The following is a 25752-nucleotide window of genomic DNA, read 5'->3' on the forward strand; positions in this document are numbered from 1 at the left end:
GATGGTTCAGCGCGTGCTGAGCATGCGGTTCCCTCTCTCATTTTCAGTCGGTCTGTCTCTCCTGCCTGCCTGCCCCGGCCCATACTCTGTTCTATGTCGAAGAGCTCCCTTTTAAATATAGAAGAAAAGTTACTGGAAGAACATCAGGCAGGGAAGCTTTCCAGTTGGAGTCTGATGTCTTGGGAAAAGAGAGAATTTTATTTTCTCTGTCTCGTTCCTTATGACATTCCATAAAACACTGGTTTTGCCGGCCGTGTGGAGTGGAGGCTCCTGGGCCTTGGCCTCTTCCTTGGCCACTGCTGTGGTGAGTCCTGACGCCAAGATGGTCCAGGTGACGGTCCAGGTGACGGTCCAGGTGACGAGGGAAGGTCAGATGTATCCGGTGACTGAGACTCCACTCCCAACTGATGCTCTGGAGTGGCCAGGGATGGGGAGGGGGTGCTGCTTTCTCTAGAACCATGTGGGGTGTCCAGGGTTGGTCAATTTAATTTGAATTCCGTCAATTCCATAACTCAATAGAGAATCATTGAGGAAAGTGAAATGGTATTAACCCATACCCTGGGGGCTTCATTACTGCTCATCATGCTGGATATGGAAGATGGGCAGTGTGGGTTTTTGTGTGGAACTGGATGTGGAATTTGGGGGTAGGGAATACTTGTGTGTGTGTGTGTGTGTGTGTGGTTGGGGAGGCGTAATTCCATCGTCAGTGTGGTTCCTGGCCCACGCTGTCTCTCACTGCTGGTCCTCAACTATTGGGCCTTGAGTCACTGGGCTAATGCGGTAAGCATAAACCAAATCAACATGAAATAATAATTATCAATATGAAATAATACTGTGTCACATGCTTTGTGAACAACAGGTGTAGACTAACAGTAAAATGCTTACTTATGGGCCCTTCACAACAATGCAGAGAAAAACATAATATCAGGAGGAATAAATACACAATGAGTAATGATGACATGGCTATATACACTGGGTACCAGTACCGAGTCAATGTTAGGGGTACGTGGTAATTGATGTAGATTTGTACACATTTACATTTACATTTAAGTCATTTAGCAGATGCTCTTATCCAGAGCGACTTACAAATTGGTGCATTCACCTCATAGGGAGGGAAAGGTGACTAGGCAACAGGATAGATAATAGACAGTAGCAGCAGCGTATGTGATGAGTCAAAATACTTAGTGCTGATAGTCTGGGTAGCTATTTGGTTAACTATTTAACTAACTATTTGGCAGTCTTATGGCTTGGGTAGAAGCTGTTCATGGTCCTGTTGGTTCCAGACTTGGTGCATGGGTTAGTCACACTTTTCAGGTCTTCTGCCACTGTGTACTCTCTGTTTATGGCCAAATAGCATTCTAGTTTGCTATTTAAAAAAAAAATTGCTTGTAAATTCTTTCCAATGTGTCATGTAATTATCTTTTTGTTTTCTCATGATTTGTTTGGGCATAATTGTGTTGCTGTCCTGGTGCTCTATGTGGTCTGTTTGTGTTTGTGAACAGAGCCCCAGGACCAGCTTGCTTAGGGGACTCTTCTCCAGATTAATTTATCTGTAGGTGATGGCTTTGTTGTGGAAGGTTTGGGAATCGCTTCCTTTTAGGTGGTTATAGAATTTAACAGCTCTTTTCTGGATTTTGATAATTAGTGGGTATTGGCCTAATTCTGCTCTGCATGCATTATTTGGTGTTCTACGTTGTACGCGGAGGATATTTTTGCAGAATTCTGCGTGCAGAGTCTCAATTTGGTGTTTGTCCCATTTTGTGAAGTCTTGGTTGGTGAGCGGACCCCAGACCTCACAACCATAAAGGGCAATGGGCTCTATGACTGATTCAAGTATTTTTAGCCAAATCCTAATTGGTATGTTGAAATTGATGTTCCTTTTGATGGCATAGAATGCCCTTCTTGCCTTGTCTCTCGGATCGTTCACAGCTTTGTGGAAGTTATCTGTGGCGCTGATGTTTAGGCCAAGGTATGTATAGTTTTTTGTGTGCTCTAGGGCAACAGTGTCTAGATGGAATTTGTATTTGTGGTCCTGTTGACTGGACCTTTTTTGGAACACCATTCTTTTGGTCTTACTGATATTTACTGTCAGGGCCCAGGTCTGGCAGAATCTGTGCAGAAGATCTAGGTGCTGCTGTATGCCCTCCTTGGTTTGTGACAGGAGTACCAGATCATCAGCAAACAGCAGACATTTGACTTCGGATTCTAGAAGGGTGAAGCCGGGTGCTGCAGACTTTTCGAGTGCCCGCGCCAATTCGTTGATATATATGTTGAAGAGGGTGGGGCTTAAGCTGCATCCCTGTCTAACCTCATGACCCTGTGTGAAGAAATGTGTGTGTTTTTTGCCAATTTTAACCACACACTTGTTGTTTGTGTACATGGATTTTATAATGTCGTATGTTTTACCCCCAACACCACTTTCCATCAGTTTGTATAGCAGACCCTCATGCGAAATTGAGTCAAAGGCTTTTTTGAAATCAACAAAGCATGAGAAGACTTTGCCTTTGTTTTGGTTTGTTTGGTTGTCAATTAGGGTGTGCAGGGTGAATACATGGTCTGTTGTACGGTAATTTGGTAAAAAGCCAATTTGACATTTGCTCAGTACATTGCTTTCATTAAGGAAATGTACGAGTCTGCTGTTAATGATAATGCAGAGGATTTTCCCAAGGTTACTGTTGACGCATATTCCACGGTAGTTATTGGGGTCAAATTTGTCTCCACTTTTGTGGATTGGGGTGATCAGTTCTTGGTTCCAAATATTGGAGAAGATGCCAGAGCTAAGGATGATGTTAAAGAGTTTTAGTATAGCCAATTGGAATTTGTTGTCTGTATATTTGATCATTTCATTGAGGATACCATCAACACCACAGGCCTTTTTGGGTTGGAGGGTTTTTATTTTGTCCTGTAACTCATTCAATGTAATTGGAGAATCCAGTGGGTTCTGGTAGTCTTTAATAGTTGATTCTAAGATCTGTATTTGATCATGTATATGTTTTTGCTCTTTATTCTTTGTTATAGAGCCAAAAAGATTGGGAGAAGTGGTTTACCCATACATCTCCATTTTGGATAGATAATTCTTTGTGTTGTTGTTTGTTCAGTGTTTTCCAATTTTCCCAGAAGTGGTTAGAGTCTATGGATTCTTCAATTACATTGAGCTGATTTCTGACATGCTGTTCCTTCTTTTTCCGTAGTGTATTTCTGTATTGTTTTAGTGATTCACCATAGTGAAGGTGTAGACTCAGGTTTTCCGGGTCTCTATGTTTTTGGTTGGACAGGTTTCTCAATTTCTTTCTTATATTTTTGCATTCTTCATCAAACCATTTGTCATTATTGTTAATTTTCTTCGGTTTTCTATTTGAGATTTTTAGACTTGATAGGGAAGCTGAGAGGTCAAAGAGACTGTTAAGATGTTTTACTGCCAAGTTTACACCTTCACTATTACAGTGGAACGTTTTACCCAGGAAATTGTCTAAAAGGGATTGAATTTGTTGTTGCCTAATTGTTTTTTGGTAGGTTTCCAAACTGCATTCCTTCCATATATAGCATTTCTTAATGTTACTCAGTTCCTTTGGCTTTGATGCCTCATGATTGAGTATTGCTCTGTTTAAGTAGACTGTGATTTTGCTGTGGTCTGATAGGGGTGTCAGTGGGCTGACTGAACGCTCTGAGAGACTCTGGGTTGAGGTCAGTGAGAAAGTAGTCTACAGTACTACTGCCAAGAGATGAGCTACAGGTGTACCTACTATAGGAGTCCCCTCAAAGCCTACCATTGACTATGTACATACCCAGCGTGCGACAGAGCTGCAGGAGATGTGACCCGTTTTTGTTGGTTATGTTGTCATAGTTGTGCCTAGGGGGGCATATGTGGGAGGGAATGCTGTCACCTCCAGGCAGGTGTTTGTCCCCCTGTGTGCTGAGGGTGTCAGTTTCTTGTCCGGTTCTGGCATTTAGGTCGCCACAGACTAGTACATGTCCCTGGGCCTGGAAATGATTGATTTCCCCCTCCAGGATGGAGAAGCTGTCTTCATTAAAATATGGGGATTCTAGTGGGGGGATATAGGTAGCACACAGGAGGACATTTTTCTCTGTTAGGATAATTTCCTTTTGAATTTCTAGCCACATGTAGAATGTTCCTGTTTTGATTAATTTAATGGAGTGAGTTAGGTCTGCTCTATACCAAATTAGCATACCCCCTGAGTCCCTTCCCTGTTTCACACCTGGTAGTTTGGTGGATGGGACTACCAGCGCTCTGTAACCAGTGCGACCAGTGGGTCCATCTCCTCTATACCAGGTTTCTTGCAGGATGACAATGTCTGTATTACCGATTTCGTATGGTGAAGTCTGGGTTTCTGCTCTTTAGGCCAAAGGCAGATGACCTCAGGCCTTGGATATTCCAGGATGATATAGTGAAGGCTTTTTGTTCCATAGAATGTCCAATGTTGTCGGTCGTGGTTTGGCCTCAGGCCAGTAAGTGTGAGCAGAGCCTGCTGAGCATCTGGTACATGCCATTGGCTTGGGCGAGTGGGAGAGTGGGGGTTGGGACTGTTTGCCCGCTCACTACCCGGGCGTATATTTGGCTTCCATGTTGAGGCCCTCTTTGCGGGGGTGCATGGGGTGGGCAGGAGTGGCATAGGTCTGATCTGAGGGGGCCTAAATGGGGTGTGGGCATGGTTGACGTGGGGGGGGTGTTGATTGGTTGGGGTGTGGATGTGTCTGGGTGTGCTGTGGTCTGGATGTAATTCCTCTTGGCGTGGGTCCTCAATGTGGAGCGGCAGCGTAGCCTAGTGGTTAGAGTGTTGGACTAGTAACCGGAATGTTGCGAGTTCAAACCCCCGAGCTGACAAGGTACAAATCTGTCGTTCTGCCCCTGAACAGGCAGTTAACCCACTGTTCCCATGGTTAAATAAAGGTAAAAAATAAAAAATAAAAAAGTGTAGGTCCAGGGGGGGGGGGTCCTACAGGTCTGGGAGGGTGTCTCGCTGGTCTGGGTGGGGTGTCTATTGATCTGTTGCTCCTGTGTGAAGTGTTGGGGATACGTTTGAGAGCGATGTCCTTTAGAGTTCGGGCAAAGGTGGGCACTGCTGCCTTGTAGAGGTGGACCTGGTCATAGAGGCTGTTCAAGTCCAGGGTGGAGTGGTGGGCCAGGAAAACATTTGAGGCACAGTCACGGGAAAAACCTGCTGTATTGTTGCGGGGTGGAAGTCTTTTCGTGGTAGCAGGGTGGAGATAACCACTTGTGCGTTGGGGAAAGTAGAAGAAGCCTTTTCAATCACTCCCTTCAGTGCTGTGGCCACCCTTTCCTGCTGTGCTCTCAGGTTGTTTGTGCCTGTGTGTATTATTATGTGGCTGGGTGAGCCTAATTGGTCCTCAGACAGAAGGTCTAGGGCGCGCTGGGTGTTTGGACACCAGAGTTTAGACACACTGTGTTTGGGAAAAATGTTTTTTTCTTCTATATATTTCCCATTTGAGTCCATAAGTAGTACAATCTGTGTCTTGTGTTTGTCCTCAGTGGGTGTGGGGGGGTTGTCAGAAGGGCTCTCAGGGTGGCTGACCGGGGAGGTGCTCAGAGGGGGTGAGAGCCGCTGAGCTTGGGGTTCTTCATTTGTCTGTTCTGCTGTGGTGTCGAGACTTTTGTCGGGTGCTGAGGTGGGCTGTTCTGCTGGCTTCTCTGTGGGGGTGGCCACCTCTCTGGTGGGTTGTTCTCTGTCACACGCCGTCCCCCTCAACCTCTCCTCCGTCCCCCTCACCCTCTCCTCCATCCCCCTCAACCTCTCCTCCACCAGCAGTCTGATCCTGTCCTCTAATGCTCTGTTCTTCTCCTGATTCTGCTCTTTCTCCTGTTGAAGTTGTCTCACCACTGTCCAGAGTGCAGATATGTTTCTCTCCATCTCCAGCATTCCGGGTCTGGTTAAGGGGGTGTTGTTGTGCTGGACTGTTGTCTGGGTCTGTGCTGACTGAAGTGTAATCACCTGCTGTTCCAGCTCCACCTGCCTTACTTCCAGCTGGGTGAATTTATCCTTCATTTCAATGAGGGAGTAGTAATCTGTGCTGGGAGGTTGACTCTCCGCCGGGGGTTGCTCGTCTGTGGGGTTACATAATGAAGAGGTCTGGTCTGACCCGCTCGGGGTGGGGGTTATCTTTATCAAGGGAGAGCTTCTCCTGCTGGGCTGATTCTTTAATTTGGTGAAAGTCCAGCTGAAACTGTTTGGGGTTACCCTGTACAAGTACTGTTCCGGACTTATAGAGGTTTATATTAGCTGACTCAGAGTCCTCGTTGTCAAGTATTCTGAGTTTCCACCCCTCGTTAACCCCCCCTCTCTTAACAAAGGGGTAGTGTGCTAATATAGCACTGTGCCATGCCAGGGGATGGTTTGTGTGGAAGATAAGGTTGCTGATGTTCCCATTTTTGTAATAGTCAGCAAAAAGTGTCTCTTGATTTTCCATAAGGAGCTTCATTTTGTAATCTTTTCTTGCCTTATCATTCTTTACATGCACAGGATACTGTATTTGAATTACCTCTGAACAGCTGGAGGGAGCATCTAAGGCCTCTCCATTTGGTTGGGGTAGACTGTGTGACTCTCCTGCCATTGTTGGGCTAAAGGGCTTTGACACCTCTCACTTGACATGTCAGTGCTAATTGAAGCTGTATCAAGCTTGGCAGAATTATGTTAGACTTCAGTCCGTATAAAGTAATGTTGTGTATTTTTCTTCTTGGCTTTTGGAAATAAAATATAGTTTCAGACTAAACATTACTCACTCAGTTCCAGGTTGGATGGTGTTTTCAGGTTTCTGTTGTTTTCCAGATAATTTGCTGTATAGAGTAATAAATCTTGGTAGTTGTGAACCTTCCAGGTAATTCCGTCCAAAATCAGGTTGTAGGTTTTAAGTTTTGATTTGAAGTAGGGGTTATGTTGTAGAGGGTAGAATCCAGTATGTGTTCCTGACAAAAAATCCAAGTTTATATCTTTTTTAAAGAAAATGCTGAAAAATGCAGGAGCTCATCTGATCCTGACCTCTGCTCTTGACCTCTGCTCTATCTCTCCCTCCATCTCTCTTTCTTTCTCTGTCTCTGTCTCTGTCTCTCTCTGTTGTAGCTGTAGCAGCAGCACCGTAGCAGAGGTACTGTAACTGTAGCAGCAGCGTAACTGTAGCAGCAGCAGCGTAGCTGTAGCAGCAGCACCGTAGCAGAGGTACTGTAACTGTAGCAGCAGCGTAGCTGTAGTAGCAGCAGCGTAGCTGTAGTAGCAGCAGCGTAGCTGTAGCAGCAGCAGCGTAGCTGTAGCAGCAGCAGCGTAGCTGTAGCAGCAGCAGCGTAGCTGTAGCAGCAGTAGCTGTAGCAGCAGCAGCGTAGCTGTAGCAGCAGCAGCGTAGCTGTAGCAGCAGCAGCGTAGCTGTAGCAGCAGCAGCGTAGCTGTAGCAGCAGCAGCTGTAGCAGCAGCGTAGCTGTAGCAGCAGCAGCGTAGCTGTAGCAGCAGCGCAGCAGCGTAGCTGTAGCAGCAGCAGCGTAGCTGTAGCAGCAGCAGCGTAGCTGTAGCAGCGTAGCAGCGTAGCAGCGTAGCTGTAGCAGCGTAGCAGCGTAGCTGTAGCAGCGTAGCTGTAGCAGCAGCGTAGCTGTAGTAGCTGTAGCAGCAGCGTAGCTGTAGCAGCAGCAGCAGTAGCTGTAGCTGTAGCAGCAGCAGCGTAGCTGTAGCAGCAGCAGCGCAGCAGCAGCGTAGCTGTAGCAGCAGCAGCGTAGCAGCAGCAGCGTAGCTGTAGCAGCTGTAGCAGCAGCAGCGTAGCTGTAGCAGCAGCAGCGTAGCTGTAGCAGCAGCGTAGCTGTAGCAGCAGCGTAGCTGTAGCAGCGTAGCTGTAGCAGCAGTAGCTGTAGCAGCAGCAGCGTAGCTGTAGCAGCAGCAGCAGTAGCTGTAGCAGCAGTAGCTGTAGCAGCAGTAGCTGTAGCTGTAGCAGCAGTAGCTGTAGCAGCAGCAGCGTAGCTGTAGCAGCAGCAGCGTAGCTGTAGCTGCAGCAGCAGCGTAGCTGTAGCTGCAGCAGCAGCGTAGCTGTAGCTGCAGCAGCAGCGTAGCTGTAGCTGCAGCAGCAGCGTAGCTGTAGCTGCAGCAGCAGCGTAGCTGTAGCAGCAGCAGCGTAGCTGTAGCAGCAGCAGCGTAGCTGTAGCAGCAGCAGCGTAGCTGTAGCAGCAGCAGCGTAGCTGTAGCAGCAGCAGCGTAGCTGTAGCAGCAGCAGCGTAGCTGTAGCAGCAGCAGCGTAGCTGTAGCAGCAGCAGCTGTAGCAGCAGCAGCGTAGCTGTAGCAGCAGCAGCGTAGCTGTAGCAGCAGTAGCTGTAGCAGCAGCAGCAGCAGCGTAGCTGTAGCAGCAGCAGTAGCTGTAGCAGCAGCAGCAGTAGCTGTAGCAGCAGCGTAGCTGTAGCAGCAGCAGCGTAGCTGCAGCAGCAGCAGCGTAGCTGTAGCAGCAGCGTAGCTGTAGCAGCAGCGTAGCTGCAGCAGCAGCAGCGCAGCAGCAGCGTAGCTGTAGCAGCAGCAGCGTAGCTGCAGCAGCAGCAGCGCAGCAGCAGCGTAGCAGCAGCAGCAGCGTAGCTGTAGCAGCAGCAGCAGCGTAGCTGTAGCAGCAGCGTAGCTGTAGCAGCAGCAGCAGCAGCGTAGCTGTAGCAGCAGCGCAGCAGCAGCAGCGTAGCTGTAGCAGTAGCAGCAGCGTAGCTGTAGCAGCGCTGTAGCAGCAGCGTAGCTGTAGCAGCAGCAGCAGCAGCGTAGCTGTAGCAGCAGCGTAGCTGTAGCAGCAGCAGCAGCGTAGCTGTAGCAGCAGCAGCGTAGCTGTAGCAGCTGTAGCAGCAGCAGCAGCGTAGCTGTAGCAGCAGCAGTGTAGCTGTAGCAGCAGCAGCAGTGTAGCTGTAGCAGCAGCAGCAGCGTAGCTGTAGCTGTAGCAGCAGCGTAGCTGCAGCAGCAGTGTAGCTGTAGCAGCAGCAGCAGCAGTGTAGCTGTAGCAGCAGCAGCAGTGTAGCTGTAGCAGCAGCAGCAGCGTAGCTGTAGCAGCAGCGTAACTGCAGCAGCAGCAGTGTAGCTGTAGCAGCAGTGTAGCTGTAGTAGCAGCGGCGTAGCTGTAGCAGCAGTAGCAGCGTAGCTGTAGCAGCAGCAGCATAGCTGTAGCAGCAGCAGCATAGCTGTTGCAGCAGCACTGTAGCAGCAGCATCGTACCAGCAGCAACGTAGCGGCAGCATCGTACCGGCAGCACCGTAGCTGTAGCAGCAGCATCGTACCAGCAGCACCGTAGCGGCAGCAGCACCGTAGCGGCAGCAGCACCGTAGCGGCAGCACTAGCAGCAGCACCGTAAGCAGCAACACCGTAAGCAGCAGCACCGTAGCAGCAGCAGTCTGTTTCTGCTCTCTTGACTCCTTATGGAGTTGTCATGAGAATCATGTTTGGCATGACAGTGGAGTAGGCAAAAGCACTAACATATCTGGGACCAGTCTACAAAAGTAGTGTACTACATAGGGAATATAGGGTGCCATTTGGGTCACAGCCCTCATCGTCCTGCATCTTGGTGCAGCGTGGTCAGGACTGCATTTACCCACTTTCCTGTCCCATGCTGTCACTATTCTCAATTTACATCTATCTTCATAATGTAGAGAATGATGAAGGTGAGTGAGACCAGGTCAGTCAGTCAGTCAGACCCATTGAAAAGTCACACAAATTAGTGTCGTTAAGTGGCCTTTTATGGGACTCTGACACTGGCACTACCATGGAAACTAGGCTCATTAGCAAAGAGGGAACAACTTTTGTACTATTGTCCTCCTTCACGGTTCACCTCCCAGCAGCACTGGGCCATGAAAACACTTTGTAACAGGAAACAGAAATGAGTGTTGTTATTGGACAAGGTCAGGTAGCAGTCCTTGGTTCCAAAAGGTTTTCTCACATTGTTTAGTGAGAAGAACATTATGCATATCTAAATGTTGTCTTTTGCAGACTGTCCAGTTACAGTGAGGCACATTACATTGCTGAGTTGAACAGAGTTCTGTTCTGTGGATGGCGCTACCTTTCTTTCTTTCTCTCTCTCTCTTTCTCTCTTTCTCTCTCGTGTGATTAGCAATCCCTCTCAGCCTCTCATCCCCTCGCTCCCCATGTCATCACTAAAATCACTAAGATGTCATCACTAGATTAGAGTTAATGAGAACCCTGCTTGCTACGAAAACATAACTCACATCCCAGTCTGCCTGGGTTTACATCCTCAGTCAGCTAAGAGGTGTGTGTGTGTGTTTTCTCCCCTGATGGTACTGAAGTTAATAGCTGTAGGTCATTGCAGTGCCCTTTCCCTGGCCGTTAATGCTGTGTACAGGGGATGGTACAGGATGGGGACGCACTGTCCTACTGTCCTCATTATTATACACACCTGACAAGCCTCTGCATGGGCGTTGCTCATCCTCACGCTCGTCCTAAAACCACACACACACACACACACACACACACACACACACACACACACACACACACACACACACACACACAGTTTGATATAAGAGAGGCAGGGAAAGATGAGAAAGAATAAAGGGAGATAGGGATGGGAAAGGGGGAGGAGAGAGGGAAGGGGGTGAAAGGAGAGATGGATGGGGGAGGGAGAGGGAATGGGGTGAAAGGAGAGATGGATGGGGGGAGGGAGTGAATGGGTAGATGGAGGATGGGGAAAGGGGGAGGGAGAGGGAATGGGGTGAACGGAGAGATGGATGGGGGAGGGAGAGAGGGAATGGGGTGAAAGGAGAGATGGATGGGGGAGGGAGAGAGGGAATGGGGTGAACGGAGAGATGGATGGGGGAGGGAGAGGGAATGGGGTGAACGGAGAGATGGATGGGGAGGGAGAGGGAATGGGGTGAAAGGAGAGATGGATGGGGGAGGGAGAGAGGGAATGGGGTGAAAGGAGAGATGGATGGGGGAGGGAGAGAGGCAATGGGGTGAAAGGAGAGATGGATGGGGAAAGGGGGAGGGAGAGAGCGAATGGGGGGTAAGGAGAGATGGATGGGGAATGGGGAGGGAGAAAGGGAATGGGGTGAAAGGAGAGATTAATGGGGAAAGGGGGAGGGAGAGAGGGATGGGGAAAGGGAGAGGGGATGGGGTGAATGGGTAGATGGATGGGGAAAGGGGGAGGGAGAGAGGGATGGGGAAAGGGAGAGGGGATGGGGTGAATGGATAGATGGATGGGGAAAGGGGGAGGGAGAGAGGGATGGGGAAAGGGAGAGGGGATGGGGTGAATGGGTAGATGGATGGGGAAAGGGGGAGGGAGAGAGGGAATGGGGTGAAAGGAGAGATGGCTGGGGAATGGGGGAGTCAGAGAGGGAATGGGGGGGAAAGGAGAGATGGATGGGGTGAATGGGTAGATGGATGGGGAAAGGGGGAGGGAGAGAGGGATGGGGAAAGGGAGAGGGGATGGGGTGAATGGGTAGATGGATGGGGAAAGGGGGAGGGAGAGAGGGAATGGGGTGAAAGGAGAGATGGATGGGGAATGGGGGAGTCAGAGAGGGAATGGGGGGGAAAGGAGAGACGGATGGGGTGAAAGGAGAGATGGATGGGGTGAAAGGAGAGATGGATGGGGAATGGGGGAGGCAGAGAGGGAATGGGGGGGAAAGGAGAGATGGATGGGGAATGGGGGAGGCAGAGAGGGAATGGGGGGAAAGGAGAGATGGATGGGGAATGGGGGGAGGCAGAGAGGGAATGGGGGGGAAAGGAGAGATGGGGGGAAAGGAGAGATGGATGGGGGAAAGGAGAGATGGATGGGGAATGGGGGAGGCAGAGAGGGAATGGGGGGGAAAGGAGAGATGGATGGGGAATGGGGGAGGCAGAGAGGGAATGGGGGGGAAAGGAGAGAGGGATGGGGAATGGGGGAGGCAGAGAGGGAATGGGGGGATGGGGAAAGGAGAGATGGATGGGGTGAAAGGAGAGATGGATGGGGTGAAAGGAGAGATGGATGGGGTGAAAGGAGAGATGGATGGGGAAAGGGGGAGGGAGAGAGGGAATTGGGTGAAAGGAGACAGGGATGGGGAAAGGGGGAGGGAGAGCGAGAGGAGTGGACATTAAAACCAGGGTCCTTGTAATTCTGTTTCCCTGACATTAATTAGCTGTGGTTGGTTTCTTTAAACACAGGGCAGTAAAAATGAATCACTCCTTTCCTGTGTGGGCTGGTTCCAGACATAAGCGGTCTCACTCTTGTCTCAACTTAATGTTGAGAGTTATAATAGTATAAGTTCAAAATTGTTGTTAGTCACTCTCACTCAGATTCGCATGAAATGTGTTATAAAATAGCAATCATTATCTACGCCCCATGGCAAAATGACTGGAATTGCAGGAAATTAACTTAAATAAAAAAATGTTCTCTCCACCATCAAGAGGGGAACCACTAAAATGTTTTGCCTGCTTGGTGGACAGAAACCAAATGTCGCTTAAGGTCCCCAAAAGGCTAGAGGTGGCCCTGCCTCTGCTGCTGGGTGTTGGAGAGAGAACAGGAGATCATCCTGACTGTCCTCCCCCAGCTTTGGTCTGCTGAAGGAGAGGAGTGTTCATCTTGGCCTCGACTGACTGTCTGAGAGAGAGAGAGAGACCACACACACACACACACACACACACACACACACACACACACACACACACACACACACACACACACACACACACACACACACACACACACACACACACACACACACACACACACACACACACTCTCTCACAGCCTCGCGCTCTCTCTCTCAGCCTCGCGCTCTCTCTCTCAGCCTCGCGCTCTCTCTCTCAGCCTCGCGCTCTCTCTCTCAGCCTCGCGCTCTCTCTCTCAGCCTCGCGCTCTCTCTCAGCCTCGCGCTCTCTCTCTCAGCCTCGCGCTCTCTCTCTCAGCCTCGCGCTCTCTCTCTCAGCCTCGCGCTCTCTCTCTCAGCCTCGCGCTCTCTCTTTCTGCTTCTCGCTCTCTCTTTCTGCTTCTCGCTCTCTCTTAATGCTTCTCGCTCTCTCTCTCAACCTCTCGCTCTCTCTTTCTGCTTTTCGCTCTCTCTCTCAGCCTCTCGCTCTCTCTCAGCCTCTCGCTCTCTCTCAGCCTCTCGCTCTCTCTGCTTTTCGCTCTCTCTGCTTCTCGCTCTCTCTCTCAGCCTCTCGCTCTCTCTTTCTGCTTCTCGCTCTCTCTCAACCTCTCTCTCTCAAACCCCCCTCTCTCTCAAACCCCCCTCTCTCTCAACCCCTCTCTCTCTCAACCCCTCTCTCTCTCAACCCCTCTCTCTCTCAACCCCTCTCTCTCTCAACCCTCTCTCTCTCAACCTCTCTCTCTCTCAACCTCTCTCTCTCTCAACCCCTCTCTCTCTCTCAACCTCTCTCTCAACCTCTCTCTCTCTCTCAACCTCTCTCTCTCTCAACCTCTCTCTCTCTCAACCTCTCTCTCTCTCTCAACCTCTCTCTCTCTCAACCTCTCTCTCTCTCAACCCCTCTCTCTCTCAACCTCTCTCTCTCTCAGCCTCTCGCTCTCAGCTTCTCGCTCTCTCTCTCAGCATCTCACGCGCTCCCTCAGCCTCTCGCTCTCTCTCTCTCTGCTTCTCGCTCTCTTTCTGCTTCTCGCTCTCTTTTTCTGCTTCTCGCTCTCTCTCTCAATTGAATTCAAGGGGCTTCATTGGCATGGGAATCATATTTTAACATTGCCAAAGCATGTGAAGTAGATAATATACAAAAGTGAAATAAACAATAAAAATGAACAGTAAACATTACCAAAATAATAAAGACTTTACAAATGTCATATTATGTATATATACGGTGTTGTAACAATGTGAAAATGAGTACAAAGTACAAAAGGGAAAGTAAATAAGCATAAATATGGGTTGTATTTACAATGGTGTTTCTTCTTCACTGGTGGCCCCTTTCTTGTGGCAACAGATCACAAATCTTGCTGCTGTGATGTCACATTGTGGTATTTCACCCAGTAGATATGTGATTTTATCAAAATCGGGTTTGTTTTCATATTCTTTGTGGATATGTGTAATCTGAGGGAAATATGTGTCTTTAATATGTCATGCATTTGGCAAGAGGTTAGGAAATGCAGCTCAGTTTCCACCTCATTTTGTGGGCAGCGTGCACATAGCCTGTCTTTTCTTGAGAGCCAGGTCTGCCTACGGCGGCCTTTCTCAATAGCAAGGCTATGCTCACTGAGTCTGTACATAGTCAAAGCTTTCCTTAAGTGTGGGTCACTCACAGTGGTCAGGTATTCTGCCACTGTGTACTCACTGTTTAGGGCCAAATAGTGTTCTAGTTTTCTCTGTTTTTTTGTTAATTCTTTCCAATGTGTCAAGTAATTATCTTTTTGTTTTCTCATGATTTGGTTGGGTCTAATTGTGTTGCTCTCCTGGGGCTCTGTGGGGTCTGTTTGTGAACAGAGCCCCAGGACCAGCTTGCTTAGGGGACTCTTCTCCACGTTCATCTCTCTGTAGGTGATTGCTTTGTTATGGAGGGCTTGGGAACCGCTTCCTTTTAGGTGGTTGTAGAATTTAACTTCTCTTTTCTGGATTTTGATAATGAGCGGGTATTGGCCTAATTCTGCTCTGCATGCATTATTTGGTGTTCTACGTTGTACACTGAGGATGTTTTTGCAGAATTCTGCATGCAGTCTCAATTTGGCGGTTGTCCCATTTTTTTGTGAATTCTTGGTTGGTGAGCGGCCCCAGACCCCACAACCATGAAGGGACATGGGTTCTACAACTGATTCAAGTATTTTTTTTCATATGTTAAATTTTATGTTCCTTTTGATGGCATAGAATTCCCTTCTTGCCTTGTCCCTCAGATCGTTCACAGCTTTGTGGAAGTTACCTGTGGCGCTGATGTTCAGGCCAAGGTATGTATTGTTTTTTGTGTGTTCTAGGGCATCTGTGTCTAGAAGTAATTTGTAGTTGTGATCCTGGTGACTGGACCTTTTTTGGAACACCATTATTTTTGTCTTTCAGAGATTTACTGTCAGGGCCCAGGTCTGACAGAATCTGTGCAGAAGATCTAGGTGCTGATGTAGGCCCTCCTTGGTTGGTCTCGCTCTCTCTCTCGCTCTCTCTCGCTCTCTCTCGCTCTCTCTCTCTCTCTCTCTCTCTCGCTCTCTATCTCTCGTTGGATAGGGGTGTCCTTCCTGTGTCATGAGTGAAACTGTGATTCATGTGTCTTCTGTGTGCGCCAGGTTAATGCCATTAATGTCTCTGTTGGGAGGTTGGGGGTGGAGTTTTCTGTCGGGATGTTTATATTGGGGTACAGGTATTAGGAAAAGGACAAATATGTATTGCTGAATTATCTGTTTGCTCAGGCAAAGTTGGCTATTTGGCTAACAAGGAAGAACAGGGTCAAAGGTGGGGGGATAACAGACCCAGATCTCTGCGCTCCTTAGGGTGGCATTAGGGATATAGAGATGTTTCAGGAGATATGGTGTGTCGGGGGGGGCCGTCTGTACAGCTGGGGAAGATGGGTTGGATATACGGTTGTAAAAGTGGTGATGTTTTGTGTCATGGGGTAGAGTGCAATGTGAGTACACAATACAGGGGATATTTGTTTTTTAAAAGGGGGGTGGTGGTAGTCAGGTGTTAATGAAATGAGGATGTATCATTAAAGAAAGTCAAAGTCTCTCTCGACCTAACCCCTACCTAATACTACCTAACCCTTACCCAATAATACCTAACCCCTACCTAATACTACCTAATACTACCTAACCCTTACCCAATACTGCCTAACCCCTACCTAATACTACCTAACCCCTACCTAATACTACCTAACCCTTACCCAATAATACCTAAACCCTACCTAATACTACCTAATACTACCTAACCCTTACCCAATAATACCTAACCCCTACCTAATACTACCTAATACTACCTAACCCCTACCTAATACTACCTAACCCCTACCTAATACTACCTAATACTACCTAACCCTTACCCAATAATACCTAACCCCTACCTAATACTACCTAACCCCTACCTAATACTACCTAACCCTTACCCAATAATACCTAACCCCTACCTAATACTACCTAACCCTTACCCAATAATACCTAACCCCTACCTAATACTACCTAACCCCTACCTAATACTACCTAACCCTTACCCAATACTACCTAACCCCTACCTAATACTACCTAACCCCTACCTAATACTACCTAACCCCTACCCAATACTACCTAACCCCTACCTAATACTACCTAACCCTTACCCAATAATACCTAACCCCTACCTAATACTACCTAACCCCTACCTAATACTACCTAACCCTTACCCAATAATACCTAACCACTACCTAATACTACCTAACCCTTACCCAATACTACCTAACCCCTACCCAATACTACCTAACCCCTACCTAATACTACCTAACCCCTACCTAATACTACCTAACCCTTACCCAATAATACCTAACCCCTACCTAATACTACCTAACCCCTACCTAATACTACCTAACCCCTACCTAATACTACCTAACCCTTACCCAATACTACCTAACCCCTACCTAATACTACCTAACCCCTACCTAATACTACCTAACCCTTACCCAATAATACCTAACCACTACCTAATACTACCTAACCCTTACCTAATACTACCTAACCCTTACCCAATACTACCTAACCCCTACCTAATACTACCTAACCCCTACCTAATACTACCTAACCCTTACCCAATAATACCTAACCCCTACCTAACCCCTACCTAATACTACCTAACCCTTACCCAATAATACCTAACCCCTACCTAATACTACCTAATACTACCTAACCCTTACCCAATAATACCTAACCCCTACCTAATACTACCTAACCCCTACCTAATACTACCTAACCCCTACCTAATACTACCTAACCCCTACCTAATACTACCTAACCCTTACCCAATAATACCTAACCCCTACCCAATAATACCTAACCCCTACCTAACCCCTACCTAATACTACCTAACCCCTACCTAATACTACCTAACCCTTACCCAATAATACCTAACCCCTACCTAATACTACCTAATACTACCTAACCCCTACCTAATACTACCTAACCCTTACCCAATAATACCTAACCCCTACCTAATACTACCTAATACTACCTAACCCTTACCCAATACTACCTAACCCTTACCCAATACTACCTAACCCCTACCTAATACTACCTAACCCCTACCTAATACTACCTAACCCTTACCCAATAATACCTAACCCCTACCTAATACTACCTAATACTACCTAACCCTTACCCAATAATACCTAACCCCTACCTAATACTACCTAACCCCTACCTAATACTACCTAACCCTTACCCAATAATACCTAACCCCTACCTAATACTACCTAACCCTTACCCAATAATACCTAACCCCTACCTAATACTACCGAATACTACCTAACCCTTACCCAATAATACCTAACCCCTACCTAATACTACCTAATACTACCTAACCCCTACCTAATACTACCTAACCCTTACCCAATAATACCTAACCCCTACCTAATACTACCTAACCCTTACCCAATAATACCTAACCCCTACCTAATACTACCTAATACTACCTAACCCTTACCCAATACTACCTAACCCTTACCCAATACTACCTAACCCCTACCTAATACTACCTAACCCCTACCTAACCCTTACCCAATAATACCTAACCCCTACCTAATACTACCTAATACTACCTAACCCCTACCTAATACTACCTAACCCCTACCTAATACTACCTAACCCCTACCTAATACTACCTAACCCTTACCCAATACTACCTAACCCCTACCTAATACTACCTAACCCTTACCCAATAATACCTAACCCCTACCTAATACTACCTAACCCTTACCCAATAATACCTAACCCCTACCTAATACTACCTAACCCTTACCCAATAATACCTAACCCCTACCTAATACTACCTAATAATACCTAACCCCTACCTAATACTACCTAATACTACCTAACCCTTACCCAATAATACCTAACCCCTACCTAATACTACCTAACCCCTACCTAATACTACCTAACCCCTACCTAATACTACCTAACCCCTACCTAATACTACCTAACCCTTACCCAATAATACCTAACCCCTACCTAATACTACCTAACCCTACCCAATAATACCTAACCCCTACCCAATACTACCTAACCCCTACCTAATACTACCTAACCCCTACCTAATACTACCTAACCCTTACCCAATAATACCTAACCCCTACCTAACCCCTACCTAATACTACCTAACCCTTACCCAATAATACCTAACCCCTACCTAATACTACCTAATACTACCTAACCCTTACCCAATAATACCTAACCCCTACCTAATACTACCTAACCCTTACCCAATAATACCTAACCCCTACCTAATACTACCGAATACTACCTAACCCTTACCCAATAATACCTAACCCCTACCTAATACTACCTAATACTACCTAACCCCTACCTAATACTACCTAACCCTTACCCAATAATACCTAACCCCTACCTAATACTACCTAACCCTTACCCAATAATACCTAACCCCTACCTAATACTACCTAATACTACCTAACCCTTACCCAATACTACCTAACCCTTACCCAATACTACCTAACCCCTACCTAATACTACCTAACCCCTACCTAACCCTTACCCAATAATACCTAACCCCTACCTAATACTACCTAATACTACCTAACCCCTACCTAATACTACCTAACCCCTACCTAATACTACCTAACCCCTACCTAATACTACCTAACCCTTACCCAATAATACCTAACCCCTACCTAATACTACCTAACCCTTACCCAATAATACCTAACCCCTACCTAATACTACCTAACCCTTACCCAATAATACCTAACCCCTACCTAATACTACCTAATAATACCTAACCCCTACCTAATACTACCTAATACTACCTAACCCTTACCCAATAATACCTAACCCCTACCTAATACTACCTAACCCCTACCTAATACTACCTAACCCCTACCTAATACTACCTAACCCTTACCCAATAATACCTAACCCCTACCCAATAATACCTAACCCCTACCTAACCCCTACCTAATACTACCTAACCCCTACCTAATACTACCTAACCCTTACCCAATAATACCTAACCCCTACCTAACCCCTACCTAATACTACCTAACCCTTACCCAATAATACCTAACCCCTACCTAATACTACCCAATACTACCTAACCCTTACCCAATAATACCTAACCCCTACCTAATACTACCTAACCCCTACCTAATACTACCTAACCCCTACCTAATACTACCTAACCCCCTACCTAATACTACCTAACCCTACCCAATAATACCTAACCCCTACCCAATAATACCTAACCCCCCTACCTAACCCCTACCTAATACTACCTAACCCCCCTAATACTACCTAATACTACCTAACCCTTACCCAATAATACCTAACCCCTACCTAATACTACCTAATACTACCTAACCCCTACCTAATACTACCTAACCCTTACCAATAATACCTAACCCCTACCTAATACTACCTAATACTACCTAACCCTTACCCAATACTACCTAACCCTTACCCAATACTACCTAACCCCTACCTAATACTACCTAACCCCTACCTAATACTACCTAACCCTTACCCAATAATACCTAACCCCTACCTAATACTACCTAATACTACCTAACCCTTACCCAATAATACCTAACCCCTACCTAATACTACCTAACCCCTACCTAATACTACCTAACCCTTACCCAATAATACCTAACCCCTACCTAATACTACCTAACCCTTACCCAATAATACCTAACCCCTACCTAATACTACCTAATAATACCTAACCCCTACCTAATACTACCTAATACTACCTAACCCTTACCCAATAATACCTAACCCCTACCTAATACTACCTAATACTACCTAACCCCTACCTAATACTACCTAACCCTTACCCAATAATACCTAACCCCTACCCAATAATACCTAACCCCTACCTAACCCCTACCTAATACTACCTAACCCTTACCCAATAATACCTAACCCCTACCTAATACTACCTAACCCCTACCTAATACTACCTAACCCTTACCAATAATACCTAACCCCCACCTAATACTACCTAACCCTTACCCAATAATACCTAACCCCTACCTAATACTACCTAACCCTTACCCAATAATACCTAACCCCTACCTAATACTACCTAACCCCTACCTAATACTACCTAACCCTTACCCAATAATACCTAATACTACCTAACCCTTACCCAATAATACCTAACCCCTACCTAATACTACCTAATACTACCTAACCCTTACCCAATAATACCTAACCCCTACCTAATACTACCTAACCCCTACCTAATAATACCTAACCCTTACCCAATAATACCTAACCCCTACCTAATACTACCTAATACTACCTAACCCTTACCCAATAATACCTAACCCCTACCTAATACTACCTAACCCCTACCTAATACTACCTAACCCTTACCCAATAATACCTAACCCCTACCTAATACTACCTAATACTACCTAACCCTTACCCAATAATACCTAACCCCTACCTAATACTACCTAACCCCTACCTAATACTACCTAACCCCTACCTAATACTACCTAACCACTACCTAACCCTTACCCAATACTACCTAACCCTTACCCAATACTACCTAACCCTTACCCAATACTACCTAACCCTTACCCAATACTACCTAAGCCTTACCCAATACTACCTAACCCTTACCCAATACTACCTAACCCTTACCCAATACTACCTAACCCTTACCCAATACTACCTAACCCTTACACAATACTACCTAACCCTTACCCAATACTACCTAACCCTTACCCAATACTACCTAACCCTTACCCAATACTACCTAACCCTTACCCAATACTACCTAACCCATACCCAATACTACCTAACCCATACCCAATACTACCTAACCCATACCCAATACTACCTAACCCATACCCAATACTACCTAACCCATACCCAATACTACCTAACCCATACCCAATACGACCTAACCCGTACCTATGTAACAACCCTCCCACTCTGTCTGCCGTATTCTCTCTTTATGTTTCCTTATTAGGATGGTGGTGGGCAGAGTTGGGAGGGTCGTCAGCTACATGGGAAACACCTGGGCCCGGTGTCTCCCAGGATAAATACACCACTTCCCCATTCATGGAGGAGACTCTCTCCATGCAGACATCTTTATGGATTTTGTTGTGTTTCTTGGTGGTTTTTGGGTTGTTTGCTTTAGCATCTTTCAACACCCTGCATTATCACATTCATGCATGCAAAACTGATTAGACACCATTGTGTATTATACTTAGTTGCTTTTAGTTAATAAATATATATTTTGTTACGCCTTATCTCCACGTTGTCTCCCTTTTGTTACGGGCTTTGAGCCGGTTCGTGACAAGTGGGGGCTCATCCGGGATATTTGAACTATTGGTTTGGGAGACCGTGGAGGTATGTGTTTGGTTTGCATATTTTGCTTGAGTTTGATAGGCCCAGTATTGGTTGCCTTTGTTGTTTGGGTTGTGTGCTTCGTTGGAGAGAGTATAATGGTTCGTTTCCAGGCCCTGCCTAGCCTGGAAACATTTGTTTTACTTTCTGTTGGGACGTCAGTCTGAGGTGAGTAATCGGCTGTGTGCCTCGGTGGGAGATTTGGGTAGGTTAGTGGAACTTGCTACCCGGAGCTATAGCCTTTTCCCCCTGATAGGCTTAGCGACATGTTTCATTTTTTTGGAATATGTTGGGCATGGTTAATGTTTGTTATTTTTGTGTGGTGTCTGTGGACTGAGCAGTTGTCTTGGGGGCACATCCGTGGCTTGGTGGAATTTGCCAGCATGCTGGGGAGTTCTATTTCCTTGCCAGCGGGCTACAGTGCGTAAATTCCCACCGCAAATCCGCACGAAGACCAGGGTTGACTTATTGTAGGTTTTGGGGAAGCTCTGTATCTCATCTCTCTTCTGTGGTGCTCAGGGTGATTGTCAATTCTCGGGTTGTGGTCTGGTGTGCTCAGCAGAGGGGAAGAGCGAGATTTTTTTTTGTGTGACTATGGCGTCTTATGTAGATGAGTTAATTCGCTTTCCATCGGAGGAGTTGTTAGATTTAGGTACTAAAGAACAGCTGTTACTACGAGGTTGAGATTAGTGATAAACGTCTAAAGAATTCTATTTGGTTGATATTGAAGGCCAATCTGATGGAGAGTGGTAATTCTTGAAGTTACCACTGGGCCAGCCTCTGCTGAGAATTTGTCGTCTCCCCATAACGTTACAATGGCCATTCCATCGGTTAGTCCTAGTAGCCTTCTTTTTGAACAGCAGAAAGAACTGCTTCTGTTTCAGCTGGAGCATGATCGTGAGAAGAGCGAGCATGATCGGCAGCATGATCGTGAGAAGAGTGAGCATGATCTGCAGCATGATCGTGAGAAGAGAGAGCATGATCGTGAGAAGAGAGAGCATGATCGGCAGCATGATCGTGAGAAGAGCGAGCATGATCGGCAGCATGATCGTGAGAAGAGAGAGCATGATCGTGAGAAGAGAGAGCATGATCGTGAGAAGAGAGAGCATGATCGTGAGAAGAGAGAGCATGATCGTGAGAAGAGTGCATGATCGTGAGAAGAGAGAGCATGATCGTGAGAAGAGAGAGCATGATCGGCAGCATGATCGTGAGAAGATGGAGCATGATCGGCAGCATGATCGTGAGAAGAGAGAGCATGATCGTGTAAAGTATGAAAAGGAATTGGCATTTAAACAAGATATGGAGCGTGCTAAAATCAAGTTGCAACAAGAACGTATAGAGTTGGTTAGGGAAGGAAAGATCTCAGGGGAGAGTTTGTTTTGGGAAGGTGACCCAGATTTACCTAGGGGTAGTTCCTCTTTTGGTTGTGCCCCAGAGACATTTGATATTGTTGGGAACTTATGGTTATTGCCTCAGTTTAATGAAAGGGACCCAGAGACATTATTTTCGTTGTTTGAGCGGGTTGCTGACGCTAGGAGTTGGCCTGATTCTGACCGCACTTTAATGTTGCAGTGTGTGCTGACTGGTAAAGCGCAGGAAGCATATTCAGCTCTTAGTGTACACGACAGTGCCAGTTATGATAAAGTTAAAACAGCTGTGTTACAGATTTATGAATTGGTCCCTGAGGCTTACCGCCAACGATTTAGAACTTTAAAAAGGGATGATAACCAGACTCATGTTGAGTTTGCGCGACAATTATCTTCACAGTTTAATCGCTGGTGTTCCGCCTATGCAGTTGTGACTTTCCAAGGGCTGTGTGATCTGATTATGTTAGAGCAATTTAAGGACACAATTCCTGATTGTATTGCCACATATATTAACGAACAGAATGTAAAGAATGTCGCTGAAGCTGCGGTTTTGGCAGACGAGTATGTGTTGACTCACAAAAGTGTCTTTGCAGAGCCCCGTATTCGGAAAGAGTGGGGGCGTTCGGATAGATTTGGGCTTCGCTCACCGAGATACTTTGGTTCACGAGCAGAGTTCTATTCAACTAGGGTTCAGACTGACTCCCATGGTAAAGCTGACTTTGGGCAGGAGTGTCACTACTGTCAAGGTTCAGGTCATTGGAAAAAACGAATGTCCACTTCTCAGGTCAAAGGGTGCTTACGCTAAATCTAAGTCTACCGCGTTAGCTGCACCTGTTCCACATCAGTTCACTCATGACTCATTTCCTCAGGCCCAGGAGAATGTGAAAGTCCATATTGATCCAGACTATTTACCTTTCATTACGGAAGGTTTTGTATCTATGTTAGGAAGTAAAGACCTAGTGCCAGTGAAGATCCTGAGAGACACAGGTGCCTCTGAATCATTTGTGTTGGAGTCTGTGTTACCCTTTTCTGCTGAGACTGATTCGGGGAATAGTGTTCTAATTAGGGGAATAGGTTTGAACACTGTCAGTTCCATTGCATAAACTGATGTTGGATTGTGGGCTGGTGAAGTTGTTGTGTGGGATTGTGTCCTTTGTTTCCTATTGAGGGTATTGACGTTATCCTTGGGAATAACTTGGCTGGTGAGCGTGTATGGCCTGTCATGTTTCCATCTCTAGTGGTTTCCACTAAGCCATCAATTGTTGGGATTCCTGATGAGTGTACAGAGTTTCCCAGAGGTGTTCTCTGCGTGTGCAGTGACACGTTCTATGAGCCGTGGCGAACTGGTCACTGCGCCGACTAATGATAATAATACAAAGAAGTATGTCACTGTTATCCCGTTATCTGTAACCCGCTCAGATCTAATTCATGCGCAACTGGATGACCCCACGTTAGAAGAGTTGCGTGACCAAATTGTGCCTGTAGAACAGTTTGGAGATGTCACCCATGGCTATTTTCTCCAAGAGGATGTCCTGATGAGAAAGTGGTTGTCTCATGATAGTTGTTTTCAGGGGGAGGCAATTAGTCAGGTTGTTGTACCAGTTAAGCTTCGTGAGTTGGTGTTGGAAACTTCCCACAGCGATGTTGCTGGACATATGGGGGTGAGGAAAACCTACAATCGCATTTTAAGAAATTTATTTTGGCCTAGATTAAAGAGGGATGTTTCTGATTTTATCAAAACTTGTCACACCTGTCAATAAACTGGTAAGCCTAATCAAGCTATTAAACCGGTACCATTGTTTCCTATTCCTGTACTCAGCCAACCTTTTGAGTATCTGATTATTGACTGTGTGGGTCCTCTGCCTCATTCTAAAAGGGTAGCAGTTACCTGTTCACTGTGATGTGTCAGACCACTAGGTTTCCTGCTGCCTATCCTCTCTGATCTATCACGACTAAATCTGTGTTAAAAGCTTTGACTCAGTTTCTCTCATTGTTTGGAATCCCTAAGGTCATTCAGAGTGATCAAGGATCTAATTTCACCTCTAATCTGTTTAGTCAGGTTCTTCAACAGCTCCATATTAAACAATTTGTCTAGCGCCTATCACGCGCAAAGTCAAGGAGCACTGGAACGTTTCCATCAAACACTTAAGTCTTTGTTGAGAGCTTATTGTACTGAGCTGGATAAGGATTGGGAGGAGGGGTTGCCTTGGTTACTGTTAGCCGCTAGGGAGGTTTCACAGGAGAGCATGGGTTACAGTCCAAATGACCTTGTGTTTGGACATAGGGTGCGTGGACTTTTATCTGTTCTCCAGGATGACTGGAAGTCTCCCGAGCCTCCTCAGTCCCTGTTATCATATGTGTGTGATTTCCGCCGACGGCTGTACGCCGCTGGTGAAATGGCTAAAGAGAAGTTATCATCTTCACAGGAGAGGATGAAGGGCATATTTGATCGCCGAGCTGAGCCTCGTCACTTTAGTCCGGGTGACCAGGTTCTTGCTCTCTGCTTTTCAAGCCAAGTTTCAAGGTCCATATACAGTGGTGCGCCAGTACACTGAGCAAAATTATCTAGTTTGCCACTCCAGAATGGAGGAAAGCACACCAGCTGTGCCATGTAAATCTGTTAAAACCCTATTATGCAAGTTCCTCTGAGACTGAATAGTGGGATTCTACAGAGGACGGTAAAACCTGTTATTTTGGCTGATACCGTTGTTTTCTTGTCGTGCTAGGTTCTTGTCGTGCTAGATCTGTGCATGAGGAGGAAGATGTTCCTGGTCCTGACGATTGTATATTGCAGGGTAGATTGAAAAATTCAGAAACACTGGATATTTTAGACAGTCTTCTCACTCACCTACCTACCAGACAGGATGACCACAACAGTGAATCAACCCACTCAGGTGACGCACCCCCTGCAGGGACGGCATGAGAGAGCCCCAGTAAGCCAGTGACTCAG

At 46.5% G+C, this 25752-nt stretch overlaps 1 protein-coding gene across 4 annotated transcripts in view; it reads left to right on the forward strand.

Moving 5' to 3' along the window:
• The window catches only part of LOC118389833 (protein Jade-1-like), a 285673-nt gene that overhangs the window by 52934 nt on the left and 206987 nt on the right, over positions 1-25752 (forward strand). The gene's annotated exons all lie outside the window — the stretch shown is intronic.

The sequence above is a fragment of the Oncorhynchus keta genome, chromosome 11 (genome assembly GCF_023373465.1).
Source record: "Oncorhynchus keta strain PuntledgeMale-10-30-2019 chromosome 11, Oket_V2, whole genome shotgun sequence".
Classification (NCBI taxonomy): domain Eukaryota; kingdom Metazoa; phylum Chordata; class Actinopteri; order Salmoniformes; family Salmonidae; genus Oncorhynchus; species Oncorhynchus keta.